A 14,926-nucleotide genomic window follows, 5' to 3' on the forward strand; every position below is an offset into this window, starting at 1 on the left:
GCAGCTAGGAAATGGACTGTGTTCAAGGCCTGCTGTGCAATGTTTCTCTCCTCTCCCTGAAAAAGCTGTGCAGCCCTCACAGACATATTCCTGGATTTAAAAGGGCTTTTGCAAGGAGGGGACAAAGGAAAAATAATGCTTCCCCTTCTGCTTCCCCCTCCCCATGCACTGAGGCAAATCTTGCACATCGTTTATTTCCTGGCTGCTTGCTCTGCATTTGTAAACCTGTGCAGCATGTCTGCCAATAGTAGTAATAATGGTTGACGTGATTCAGAGTCGTTACGAAGATGGAGGGAGGTGTAGGGATGCTGCTGTGGACTTCTAAGCTGCCATAGAGCAGGTGTGAAAGCAGCATCCCCGTAGCTTTCCCCAGCGTGCCGAATGGGGAAAACTGCGGGGATACTGCTTTCACACCTGCACATTGGTGGTAGCATCCTTGCTGCTTAGGAATCTGGGCAGCCAGTGAACTTTAATGCTTGCTTGCTATTTTGTGACCTTTTTTGGTCCTTATTCTACTATGTTGTCTAGATCTTTTCTAGTGGACTACCTTTTCTTCTGTGATTCTGCAAGACTTGTCCTGAATTTCCCACAACTCAGGAACAGGAAAACAGTAGTCTTTGGAAATAGATTACTCATATCTGTCTGGAACTGGCATCCTCATGAACTGTAAGTGCATCATCTTAATTCCAGATGTGTGCAAGTTTGGCCTTACTCAGTGGCAAGAGAAATGCATACTCAGTGGCAAGGGAAACACAATCTGCATATGCTCAGAGGCACTCCACTAATTCTTACACTCCAGGACACAGTCCTGGAATAGAAAATAAGGTGCCTGCCCAGCATGAAATACTGGTGAAAACCATGCCCTAAATTATGGCCCCCATTTTAGAACAAACAAGAGCCTTGTGGCAGTTTAAAGACTAGCAGGTGTATTGTGCCTTTAAGGGTTTTTAGCCTTTAAAGTTCAACAAGATCCGTTGTTGTTTGTGCTGCATCAGACGGAATGTAGCTCCCCCTCCAGAAGCTCTTCCCGCACACATCTTAAGTCAGAGAACACACCCACAGATTTTGAAAGAAAAATAGGAAACAGGCATAACGTTTTGCAATTGTGGCTGGCCAAGCTTTGTGCATAAGGGAAAGAACAGACTCCTGCATGCTTATTTGTTTTTAGTCGATGCTGGCACAGTATGGAATAGAGGGATTCTGTGTTGTCAGTTTCAAGGGATGGTAATCACGAGCGCTTCCTCGCTTTTGATATTTAAACAATGAAATAATTCCCCCCCACAATCTCTCTTAATAGCCTGTTTACTTGATTTCTTTGACTTGCCTAAGGGCCCAGAGCTTCCATTTCCATAAGGAAATCCTTTAGTTTGAAAACCCAGACATGAGCACAATCTTCATACATCACCCTTGCCTTTGTGGCTACATAATGGGGAGCCGGTTGGCAATGCAGGAGGGATTGGAAAAGGACGTCCGGAGTACAGGCAAGCCCCCCCCCCACCTGAAGACCTGTGCAGCACAAACAGGGTGTGTTCCAGTGTACCCAGGACAAAGCTGAGGGAGGGAATGTCATAAGAACAGCCCTGGAGCAGTAGGAAGTGTTGCAATTTGGGACTCAGTGCTGCATTGGCCAGACTATGTGATGCAGGGGAAGCGAGACTGGTAGAACAGTTGGTGTTGCAACTGGAAACAGAGGCTTTTGGGTACAGCTGTTGCAGGCTTTAAAATGGATGAAGTCCCCACACACCACTGTCTTTGCCTCAGGGGGGCTGCCTGCATCTACATGCATGAACAGACTTGCCTGCTTGCACTGGACATTGGGGCGGTTCACCCAGGAGGCAAGGTGAGGTGACATTTGTCATCCCCATGGAGGACAGGTCTATCATCATAGAGGACAGGTCTATCAAGAGCTACTAGTCTGGTGGCTACAGGCCACCTCCTCCAGCCGCAGAGGCACGATGCCTCTAAATACCAGTTGCAGGCAAGCAACAGCAAGAGAGGGGGCATGCCCTCACCTCTTGCTTGTGGGGTTTCCAGAGGCATCTGGTGGGCCACTGTGGGAAACAGGATGCTGGGCCTGCTAGGCCTTGGGCCTGATCCAGTGGGACTGTTCTTATGTTCTTATGGAGGCCTTAGGCAGAGTCTGTGCCCCGGGGAACATAGGAACATAGGAAGCTGCCATAGACTGAGTCAGACCATTGGTCTATCTAGCTCAGTATTGTCTACACAGACTGGCAGCAGCTTCTCCTAGGCTGCAGGCAGAAATCTCTCTCAGCCCTGTCTTGGAGATGCCAGGGAGAGAACTTGGAACCTAGATGCTCTTCCCAGAGCTGCTCCATCCCGAGGGGAATATCTTGCAGTGCTCACACATCAAGTCTCCCATTCATATGCAACCAGGGTGGACCCTGCTTAGCTAAGGGGACAAGTCATGCTTGCTCCAAGAAGTCCAGTGTTCCTCTGGACAAGCCCTCCTCTGGGGGGGGGAGTGAGTGTGGGGCAGGCATCCCCCCATCCCCCACAGGGGTCACCTAACTTGCCTTGCTATTGCTGCTCTCTGGCTCACTTCTGCCTCCAGCCCCCCACCCCACCCCACCCCATCTACTAGCCCAGCCCAGCTCGCTGTGATGCGAGCATCAAGGGAATGCATCAGCCCTCCTCCTTTGCCACTGCATTCCTAATCTCCCAACTTGCAAGAGGTTTGCTGTCTGCCTGGATGGTTTCGTTTCTTTCTTGCTTGGAGTGGGAAAGAGAAAGGAAGCCATCCAGCTGGCTAGCAAAACACTTGCTAGCTGGGAGATGCAGACAGGTGGTGTTTGCCCTCATGCTTCCCGGCCACGCCCATTAATACCAGCATGTCAGCATCAGGGGGCATGGCCAGTGGCATCTTGGTATTGCCTGGAGTGGTGTCAGCGATACTTTCCTAATTGGAAATTAGGAACCCAATTAGAACTGTCAGCTGGCCATGACTTGCCCTTTGCACATGTTCAGAAGTACTCCATTCTTAATATCATTTCCTCCCAAAGATGCTGCACTCTTCATTGAGGATGGCACTCTAGACATGCTTAGAGGCATTTTGACCTCAAGTCCATTTTAAAAGAAATATATTTTAATTCTCTTTGAGAGGAGACCCTGTGCATGCTCAGATGCAATCAGTCTGAGATGCAAATATTTTGGGAGGGGAGAAGAAGTTGCAACCCCAGTCTTAAATAATCTCTTTATGCTATGAATTTTTGAGTGATCTACAATTAAATCACACTCAGCATCTATTTCCTTCTTCGATAGATGCCAGCTCACAGGCACTGTTTATTTTCTGAGCCCAGCCCCTGCCCGCCTGCCCCAATATGCAGTGAGTGGGTCGTCTGACTCATTTGTCATAAGCAAAAGCTAAATGTGTGCATCCCACTACAAGCCTCCTTAACACGAGCTGAGCAATGGCTTCCAAAATAGCAGCTTCTGCTCATGGCAAAGGGCTCACTCAACGAGATTGCCAAAGCTGCCACAAAAACAGGGTAGAGGTGGGGGGGGGGGCGGAGACAGTTGCTCTGCACGGGTGGGGGGGATCTATTCTAGTTCTCAGAAGCAGTCTCATGGCTCAAGAGTTGGATGGTACCACACGCTAAGGAAGTACTAATAGTGGTAAGCATTTACTTAGCAGTTTTCCTGAGGGTTAAAATCATGTTGCATGCCTTGACTGTGTTGATGAGGGAAATTATTCCAAGTAGTCCCAATGAGACGGAAAGGAGTGTTGCTATGCCGCATAGTCGAATGGAGCTGTAAGGCTTCATGCAAAGGCTGCAGCAGAGTCGCCATATAAGCCCAGATGCTTTTAAAACCCAGCAGCCCTAGGAGGAGAGTTTCTGCATTTATCCCCATTCACGACAACAGGGGTAGATATCTTGCAGCCCTGAATGGAGCCTTAAGGCTCTGTTAGACTCTGCATCATGTTGGACAAAGGGACAACTTTGAGTAATTTTTCTCATCGTGTCGGCCATTGTCTTATCATTCTTACAACAATACTGTAAGGGTGGCCCTGTTACTAGCAGCTAGCGGCTTGCCACGGGTCAGGCTAGATGTGATGGAGCTTTGTGTTTGGCACGCTCAAAGGTTTTTCGTTCTCAAAAAGCAGCTGTCAGGGTGGGGTTGTTGGCTCACCTCCCACTTGAGGGCTATAAAGCCCTAAACAGCTTAGGCCCAAGATATTTAAGAGAATGTCTTCTTTGCCATGAACCCCACCGCCCATTGAGATCATCAGGAGCTTTTATACACATGGCTGTTAGTTGAAATCTCCTCTGGATTGGAGGGTGCCAATCCACATATCAGTTGGATTTACCCCAAAGTTGCTTTGGGCTATCAGGGACCAGTTCAGACACGACTCTGTTTCCCCCTGAATTATGGCTGCGCATTCTGGTTTAGCCCAAATTATTTCCAGCATTAAAAACATCCTCTATTTTCAGCGGCTTTTGAAAAAAACACCAAACCCCGAGGCTTTGAATTTCAGAAGAGGAAACTTCTCCAAAATGAGGAGTATGGTGAAAAGAAAGCTGAAAGGGAAAATCAGGAGAGTCACTTCGCTTCAGAGTGCATGGAGTTTACTCAAAACCACAATACTAGAAGCCAAGTTAGATTGTATACCCAAAAGGAGGAAAGGTACCACTAAGTCCAGGAGGATGCCAGCATGGCTAATGGGTACCATCAAGGAAGCCATAAAAGGGAAGAAGACTTCCTTCCAAAATCGGAAGGCCTGTCCAAATGATGAGAACAGAAAGGAACACAAACTCTGGCAAAAGAAATGCAAGGTGACAATAAGGGAGGCAAAAAGAGAGTCTGAGGAACATTTAGCCAAAAGTATCAAGCGGAATAACAGAAACTTCTTTAAATACATCAGAAGCAGGAAATCTGCCAGGGAGACAGTTGGACCATCAGACAATGAGGGAGTGAAAGGGATTATTAAGGAGGATATGGAGGTTGCAGAGAAGCTAAATGAGTTTTTTGCATCTGTCTTCATGGCAGAGGATACTGAGCATACAGTATACCTGTTCCTGAACCAGGCTTTTTAGGGATGGAGGCTAAAGAACTGAGTCAGATAGAAGTGACAAGAGATGATGTTCTAAACTGTCTGGAAAAACTGAAAACTAATAAATCATAAGGTCCAGATGCCATCCATCCAAGAGTCCTCAAAGAACTCAAATGTGAAATTGCCGACCTCCTTGCTAAAATATAAAACTTATCCCTGAAATCGGGCTCTGTACCAGAAGACTGTGTTGGAGATGAACTTCCAGTGCATCGACCTTTTGCACCAACTGTCCTAATGACCACTAGGGGCATTGGGAGTAGAGACAGTGAGTCAGGGTCTCCCTGTCTGTCCCTACTCTATGACCCCTGAATTGACTCTGCAGCACTTCCTGTGCGGAGTCACAATCCTTCCTTTCCTCCTAAAGAGCAGATGGAAACATCTCTCTCTCTCCTTACCTTTCCATTATGTAGTCCTTTAGATTAGATATAGGTCTTTCCTATCTAAGTGTATTTAACTAATAAATATTTAGTGTTTAGTCATACAAGGATCTCCATGTGTTTTCTCTAAATCGCTGTAATATCCAAACCACCCTCTGCTGCCTACTCTATAACTGGAGTGTGTGCTCATTCCTAAGTGCTCTGCTGTTTTACCTATTGTGGGTAAAATTCAACAACCTTTAACAGACTGGAGAGTAGCAAATGTAACATTGATTTTAAAAACGGTATCCAGGGGCGATCCGGGAAATTACAGGCCAGTTAGCCTAATGTCTGTTCCAGGCAAATTGATGGAAAGATCCTCAAGGATAAAATTGTAAAGCACATAGAAGAACAGGCCCTGCTGGGAGTGAATCAGCATGGCTTCCGCAAAGGTAAATCTTGCCTCACAAACCTTTTGGAGTTCTTTGAAAGTGTCAACGAGTGTGTGGATCAAGGTGATCCAGTTGACATAGTATACCTAGACTTCCAAAAAGCTTTTGACAAAGTTCCTCATCAAAGACTCTTGAGGAAACTTAGCGGTCATGGGATAAGAGGACAAGTACATGTGTGGATTGCTAACTGGTTGAAAGACAGGAAACAGAGGGTAGGTATAAATGGAGTGTTTTCACAATGAAGGGAAGTAAGAAGTGGGGTCCCCCAGGGATCTGTACTGGGCCCGGTGCTTTTTAATTTATTCGTAAATGATCTAGAATCAGGGGTATGCAGTGAGGTGGCCAGATTTGCAGATGATACCAAACTCTTTTGGGTTGTGAAATCCAAAACGGATTGTGAGGAGCTCCAAAGGGATCTCTCCAAACTGGGTAAGTGGGTGACAAAGTGGCAAATGCGGTTCAGTGTTGGCAAGTGTGAAGTGATGCACATTGGGACAAAAAAACCCAAATTCAAGTATACGCTGATGGGATCTGAGCTGTCGGTGACTGACCAGGAGAGGGGTCGTGGTGGACAGCTCATTGAAAGTGTCCACTCAATGTGCAGCAGCTGTGAAAAAGGCCAATTCCATGTTAGGGATCATTTTATTTATTTATTTATTTATTTTTACATTTCTATACCGCCTTTCGTTAAAAGAAAACCCCAAGGCGGTTTACAAAAATTAAAACATACAATAAAAGCAATAAAAACACCAAGCAATAAAAACACCAAGCTAAAAATATATCAAACAAGCATAAAAAACAAGACAACAGATAAAAACACACAGAAGCAGCAGTAAAAACGATTATGTAAAAGCCTGGGTAAAAAGCCAAGTCTTTTAAAGCTTTCTAAAAGCCATGATGGAGTCTGAGGAACGAATGGCCACTGGGAGAGCATTCCAGAGTCTAGGAGCATCAACAGAGAAGGCCCTGTCCCGAGTGCACGACAGCCGGGCCTCCCTCATTGTCGGCACCCGGAGCAGGGCCCCCTCAGCTGTCCTCGTCAAGCGGGCAGCAACCCTTGGGAGCAGGCGGTCCCTCAAATACCCTGGTCCCTCAAATACCCTGGGCCCAAACCGTTTAGGGCTTTAAAGGTCAAAACCAGCACCTTGAATTGGACCCGGAAACGAACCGGCAGCCAGTGCAGCTCTTTCAAAATGGGGGTGATATGTTCCCAATGGGCAGCTCCGGATAAAACCCTTGCTGCCGCGTTTTGCACTAGCTGCAGTTTCCGGATATTCTTCAAGGGCAGCCCCACGTAGAGCACGTTACAGTAATCCAGCCGTGACGTGACTAAGGCGTGGGTAACCATGGCCAGATCTGCTTTCTTGAGAAAGGGACGCAGCTGGTGCACTAGCCGAAGCCGTGCAAAGGCACCGCTGGCCACCGCCTCTACCTGAGCTTCCAAAAGCAGAGCCGGGTCCAGTAGTACCCCCAAGCTGCGTACTTGCTCCTTCAAGGGGAAGGAGGAAGGGGATTAGGAAGGGGATTGAAAATAAAACGGCTAATATTATAATGCCCTTATACAAAACTATGGTGCGACCACACTTGGAGTACTGCGTATAATTCTGGTCACCACATCTTAAAAAGGGCATTGTTGAACTGGAGAAGGTACAGAAGAGGGCAACCAAGAAGATCAGGGGCCTAGAGCACCTTTCTTACGAGGGAAGACTACAACTCCTGGGGCTTTTTAGTTTAGAAAAAAGACGACTGCGGGTCTATAAAATCATGCATGGTGTGGAGAAAGTGGATAGAGAGAAATTCTTCTCCTTCTCCCATAACAAAAGAACCAGGGGTGATCCCATGAAATTTATTGCCGGGAAATCTAGGACCAAGAAATGGAAGTACTTTTTCACACAACACATAATCCACTTGTGGAATTCTCTGCCACAAGATGTAGTGACAGCCAACAACCTGGATGGCTTTAAGAAGGGTTGGATACCTTCATGGAGGAGAGGTCTACCATCGGCTACTAGTGGGAGGGCAGTGGGCCACCTCCAGCCTCAGAGACAGGATGCCTCTGAGTACCAGTTGCAGGGGAGTGACAGCAAGAGGGAGGGCATGCCCTCAACTTCTGCCTCTGGCTTCCAGCGGCATCTGGTGGGGGCCACTGTGCGAAAAGGGATGCCAGACTAGATGGGCCTCCTTGGGCCTGACCCAGCAGGACTGTTCTTCTGTTCTTATGGCCTCAAGTATGCCCCGGCACCTATGTGTGATGTGTGGAGGGCCCATTGCCAATAATTCAGCTTTTTCAAAACTCACACTTCAGTGTTTGTTTGTTTGTTTTTAAATGTTTGCTGGGTGGATTTCCGGAACAAGAAGTGTCAGGAAGGAGAGTTTGACAGTTTGTCAGGAAGGAGAGTTTGACCGAGAGTTTGACAGCCTGGTCTGATCCACTCTTTGAGTGATTTGCATTTGTGAGCGCTGGGAGAGTGGGGGAGGGGTTGTGGCAGATTGGCGAGATTCTGTGGAGGGAGTCCAGGAGGGGAGGGGGAAGAATTTCCTGAGCAAGCACATGCAAAATGTGGGTCTTCCCGTTCTTTCGAGTTCAGCTTCCTCTTATTGAAGCCTGGTCACCATAGGAACCTAGGTAGACTTAACAAATGCAGATGTTTTTGAAAGCTTAACAATGGGGACTACAGGTTTGATTTAACCTGAGCCCTTTGTGTCTGAGCTGATTCCATGAGACTACATTTTTCTCCATCACAGAGAGAAAGCAATGATTTCTACTTTAAACATCTCTGCTTCTTAAGTGGTCTGGGGTGGGGGGTGGGGAGATATGAAGTGATGAAGGCAGTCACAAAGGCAAGTTCATTATAAAAATCAGCAAAGATCTGAGTCAGATTCAGCAGGTTTGGGTTAAGTGTTCTGTTGTTTTGGCTAGTCAGTCTTGAGAAAATCCGGCGGGCTATCAATCTAAAAAAAAAAAAAAGTAATAATGAAAGGAGGCATCTTGCACCTCCTCTGGGATGTGATTGGTGGGAGAAAAATCCTGGAGCAAGCTGTGGGAACACACACAGAGAAAGATCCACAGGAATGCGGAGAGGAGCTGAGGAAATGCTAAGGAAATGCGAAGAGTCAATTTAATGCCATGAATTAAATAGCTCTGAATCTGCGGTGAAGCAGATTCGCCCTTCCAATAGCACGGGGCATGAAGCCATGTCTGAATAATACCCAGGAGAGGTTCATCTGCAGTTGTCACCGGCTCATCTGGTGGCTACTCAGGGGCGGGCATCTTCCATTGCTGCCGCGAGGCTTTGGAATGCACTCCTGAGGCCTCCCTTCCCCATCTCTGACAACCTCTAAAAGAACAGTTAAGACACGTCCTTTCACCCAGGCTTTTAATTAGATATTGTTTTAATAGCTGTTAACATTGTTTTGAATTTTACATTATTGTAATGTTTTTAAACTTTTAATTTTGTTTTGTTTCTATTGTTTTATTGTAAACAACCCAGAGATGTAAGTTTTGGGCAGTATATTATTATTTTTTTGTTTACACAGTCAGACAAGTGTTATTGACTGGTTTGTTTTATCCAGACATCGAGTCCTTCCCAAGGACCTGGGATGGCTGAATTTTATTATCAATATCATTGTTGTTATTATAATAATAGATATCGTCGTATAGGCTGTTCCCAGTAAAGTTGCTTTTTGCAATTGGCCGAACGTGATTTCTGTGGCCCCTATGGTGTTGAGGTGCTATATTATTATTATTATTATTATTATTATTATTATTATTTCTCATTTACACAGTCAGACAGGTGCTATTGACTGGTTTGTTTCATCCAGATATCGAGTCCTTCCCAAGGACCTGAGATGGCTGAATTTTATCATCAATACTGTTGGTTATTGTTGTTGTTGTTGTTGTTGTTGTTACATTTATATCCCGCTCTTCCTCCAAGGAGCCCAGAGCGGTGTACTACATACTTGAGTTTCTCTTTCACAACAACCCTGTGAAGTAGGTTAGGCTGAGAGAGAAGTGACTAGCCCAGAGTCACCCAGCTAGTATCATGGCTGAATGGGGATTTGAACTCGGGGATTTGAAGTGACTGGCCCAGAGTCACCCAGCTAGTATCATGGCTGAACGGGGATTTGAACTCGTGTCTCCCTGGTCCTAGTCCAGCACTCTAACCACTACACCACACTGGCTCTCTTTCTGGTATCCAAATATGTCAAATCAATCACCCCCATCTCCTTCACAGTTGCTTGGTGTAACCAAAATATGAAGAATGTCTTGCTGCTATGATGAGTTCTGATCTAAAGGGACAGACATGTTGTCCCTTTTATAATAGACATCTAATTTCCTTTCAGGTTCAAACCAGGCAGCACAGGGCCACTTGAGGTCAAAATATTAAAGAGTTCCAACATGGATGCTTCCTACCCTTCTTTTATCCGCATGGTATTTTCCCTTGCATAGTACCCCAAGAGATGGGCAGGAAGCGCAGGTGTGCCATTAGGAGGGTCAATAAAAGACAGGAAAAAAGCTTTAGGTTGTTTTCATAAGTCACACATAAACCAGTTTTTGCATTTCCTATAGGTGTAATTTGACTGTTAGATCTGCATTGATGAGGATATACATTCAATTTGTTCTCTCTCAAGTCTAGGATTGCCAATTATGATGGCAGTAATTCCTGGAGGTTTCCCCCCTCCGTATTTTCCCAATATTTTTCCCAATATCAAATCATTTACATCCACTGTAAATAGTCTCTTGGAGATGAATGCTGATTCCGAGATACTCCCGGCCAATCCTGGTATGTTGGCAACCTTATGCAGGTTCCATATAGTTCCCAGGTTCAGTCTCTGACATCTCCTGATAGGGCTGGAAGAAAAGACCCCTGAAGCCTGAACCACTGGTGGTCAGAATAGTCAATACCAACCCCGATGGACCAATTGTCGGCCTCAGTGTTAGGCCCCTTCATAAGTATGTCCATAAACTCCCATGGGACTTCCAAGCAATTAAAATCTGCATCCACATACTCCATTCACTTGACAAAGCGCTCACAAAATCAAAACTGAGTGACTGTGCATTTGGTAGACAAGAGCTCCTCGATGCAGCTCCATTAATCAGTTGGTAATTGTTCGAAATTTCAAGGAAACACATCTCGTCTCTGTACTCTGTGTTCTTGTTTAGCAAGGAGATAAAACAGGGCGTGTGCCCTCATTCTGAAAAGAATGACACACCTAGGGGAGTAGTTAGGAACCAGTCTAAAGATTCAGTGTAATTATTAACTACCTAGAGTGCCCCAATGGTTGCACAATCAACTCAGGCCACTGTGAAATAGTACATTTCTTTTGTTTTGTAATACAAATCCAAAGCACGTATGCATTCAGATAGTTCCTGCCTAAGGCATTTACAATGAAAGGCTAGAACTAGAATTCTACAAACAGCCCCTAGCGTATGGGGCCATTGCAGTGCCTCAAATCCTCTTCCCAGTTGCCTCACTTTTCTACTAGTCAGAGATGCCAAGAGGTTTACATCACAAAACTGGTGGCCCAAGGTCAAACAGCTTGCTCTACACCTGACCAACAAGTTATTCAGCCTGAAGAGGCAGGGTAGAGCCAGCAACTTTATAGGGACAGATTGGGGCCCTAGTGGCACCATGTGTTCCCTGCTGGGCTGAAAGCTGTGAATTCTGTTTTTCGCAACAATGGGCTACATACTGAAATGCTGCTTGCAGAGTCATTGTTTTCCAGCTGCACTACATCCGGACATGCAACTCCATTAGACTACACAATCAACCATTGCTTTTATTCTGTGATGCTATCTGACTTGATAGCATTCAGCGAGAAAAGCAGCATATAACTTGTTTTTACAAAACACTGCAGTACCACTTCCAGCCACATGTACTGGTGGCACTGGAGTGCAGCTGAGATCAAGCCAGTAGTTTCCTCTGCTAGCAAACTTCTACAGCAGGGCTACACAACTTTGGTCTTTCTGCAGATGTTGGACTATGACTCTCATAATCCCTGACTATTGGTCATTATGGCTGGTGATGATGGGGGCTGAAGCTCAATAACCACTTTAGGGCTGAAGTTGTGCAGTGATGCAGGCAGCATAGTGCCTGAGCTAGACTTCCTAGTTTTTAAATTAGCAAAAGAAGTGCCATTAAAACTTTGCACAATGGGATTAAGTATAACACATTGTGCTTCAGTAGTCTCCTTGTGCATTATCTTCCCCCGGTCTATATCTTTAGCAAGCACAATTGGGCAATTTATATTTGCATTTATTTATATTCATATTCATATTCAAATAAGTAGGGTTAATTCCACCGCCCCCCAACAGAATTCTAGCTGCTCAGGTAGGGTAAACAAACACTTTAACTGGGCCAGAGCCTGCTGCTTCCTGTTTATTTGAAGAAGATAGTAGAATGTGCTTGAGGCTACTTTTTGCTCTAAGGAGCTCTGGATTATTAAGAAGGCACATTTCATGACAGCTTTTAGGCTGACACTATCCCTATGAGAAAATTAGATGAGGTACTGGAAGAGGTGCCAAGACCCGAGGTAATGTTTAATAATGTGTGTGTGTGTGTGCACGTGTGAATACACAGAGAGAGAGAGAGAGAGAGAGAGAGAGAGAGAGAGAGAGAAATCAAACTAAAGACTGTATGGTTAAATGGTCTGAGTACTAGGCTGAGAAAGTGCAATACCCGTATACTTTTCTAATATTTGCTCTTGCGTTTCAGCCTGGCAGCGTGGCAGGGTGGTAGCTAATACTCCTCCCCTCCTGACCTCCAAGGGATTATCCACAAAATCTTTAGGGCTTAGGGCAACCTCCCCACTCCCTGCTGTTGTTTGTTTTCATTATTAAAACTGAGATCAATATAGTTATCAGTATGGATGACATTTGTTTTGTAAGGGATAGTAGCCATTTCCACTACCCAGCTCATTTTCAGGAGGAGGACATTTACTTTGGAGAACAGCAGATTGGAAGGCTCCCACCACCATTAAAAAACAAGCTGTTCTAGTAAGAACTAATCAGTCTACTTTCCTCTCACTGTTTCTACAACTGGACTAAATTTGGTGCAAATTGAGATCCACAAGTTAGATCTTTTGCTCCTCAAATGTTAATGTGTCTGCTATCTTGGATGGGGGGATGCCATCATTACAAACAGCACCATTGAGGGGTCCCTGAGTGTCACTCATTACAGCTGTACCAAATTTGGTTCTAATAGGTTAGACAGTCCTCAGTTTAGTGCACTTGTGCCTCAAATGTTTATGCATCCACCATCTTGGATCAGGGTGGGTGACATCATGACAAACTATGCTGTTGAGGTGTCCCTATGTGTCCCTATAACTGTACCTGATTTGGTTCATATTGGTCCCGATGTTGTGACGTTGATGGAGGTTGGGGACGCACGGACACACACACACATGGACACACACACACAATGCTGGGTGATATAAGCCTACTGGAAAGTAGGCTAAAAACAAAACTATTCAAAGCTCACAAGAAACAGCAGAGCTCTTGGGACAGTTGCCTTTGGTGGCAGCCATTTCCCCCACACAATACCCTGGGTGTTACATCATTCCAGGGTACTGTGGGGGGAAACGGCTGATGTCACAAAAAATATGGTGTCCTTCACAGATGGTGGGCATTCCACCCCCACAAAGTCCTAGAACAATTGAATATCTAGGGCATTGTGGGGGGGAAATGCCATTGCTAGAAATGCTTGACTAGCAAGTCAGAGGTTGCCAGTTCGAATCCCTGCTGGTATGTTTCCCGGACGATGGGAAACATCCATATCAAGCAGCGGTGATACAGAAAGGTGCTGGAAGGCATCATTTCATACTGCATGGGAGATGGCAATAGTAAACCCCTCCTATATTCTACCAAAGAAAAACATAGGGCTCTGTGAGCGCCAGGAGTCGACACCGACCTGACGGCACACTTTACCTTGACCTTTAGAGGTGGCTATTCAAAGGAGCTCTACTGCACTTTTCCAGCTTTAAATTGTTAAAAAGGCAGGGAAGCCCACCACTCTGTTGCGCTAAAGGTAACCTCCTCGCTATGTAAACTGAACCATTTGTGAATGTACCAAATGGTATATATGTTGCTATTAGGTTTATTTGGTAACTTGAATGCTCAAGCATACAAGGCCACACTTCCTTGTCTCTTATGGAAATTTCACAAGGGAACTTGGACCTAGGATTGGGGGAGGACAAACAACTTCTGAACAACTTCTTTAGAAATCACGACATGGCAATGCATGTAAACCATTTGTTTGAGCAAGCCATGGAATGTGGTTAAGCCAGGGGGAGTTGTTTCATGACTCTCCATCCTGCCCAGTGTCACCAACCATGCCTACAAAATACCAGTAATGTGTGCAATTATGATCTGCACCACCATTACAAAGCTTTAAAATGTATTATTTGCCCAGTAATAAAGCAATATGTTTTCCACTGTTTTCTGTAGCTGATGTAATGTTTAAATGCATTCTTGTTAAAAAAGAAAGAAAGAAAAGAAAAAGTATTACTTTCAGAGTGTCCTGAGCTGCTTTGATTCTACTTTAGAAAGGCGAGATAAAACCAATAGTGATGAACAAAATGTCTTAGACATGTGGACTAAAGACAGTGCATCCTTGTTCTGCTGGACCTTTCAGCAGCGTTCTATATCATTAACCATGGAATCCTTCTGGACTGCCTCTTGGGTATGTGGATTGGGGATACTGCATTAAAGTGGTTCTGGTCCTTTCTTGAGGGGAGGTTTCAGAAGGTGGTGCTCAGCTACTTGGTTACTTAGCCTTTGGCTTATGGAGTCCCACAAGGCTCAGTTTTGTCCCCCATGCATCTACAGGAAACCACTGGGAGAGGTCATCAGGAGGTTTGGACTAAAGGGTCATCAATATGCAGATGACGCTCAGCTCTTTCTCTCTTTGTCATTGAATCCTAGGGAGGTGGTGGATGTACTGAACAGGGGGCTGGAGGCGGTGATGGGCTGGATGTGGGCTAGCAAACTGAGGCTAAATCCGGACAAGAAAGAGGGGCTGTTGGTCTTTAGGAACATAGGAAGCTGC

The sequence above is a fragment of the Hemicordylus capensis genome, chromosome 1 (assembly GCF_027244095.1).
Source record: "Hemicordylus capensis ecotype Gifberg chromosome 1, rHemCap1.1.pri, whole genome shotgun sequence".
In the NCBI taxonomy this organism is placed as follows: Eukaryota; Metazoa; Chordata; class Lepidosauria; order Squamata; family Cordylidae; genus Hemicordylus; species Hemicordylus capensis.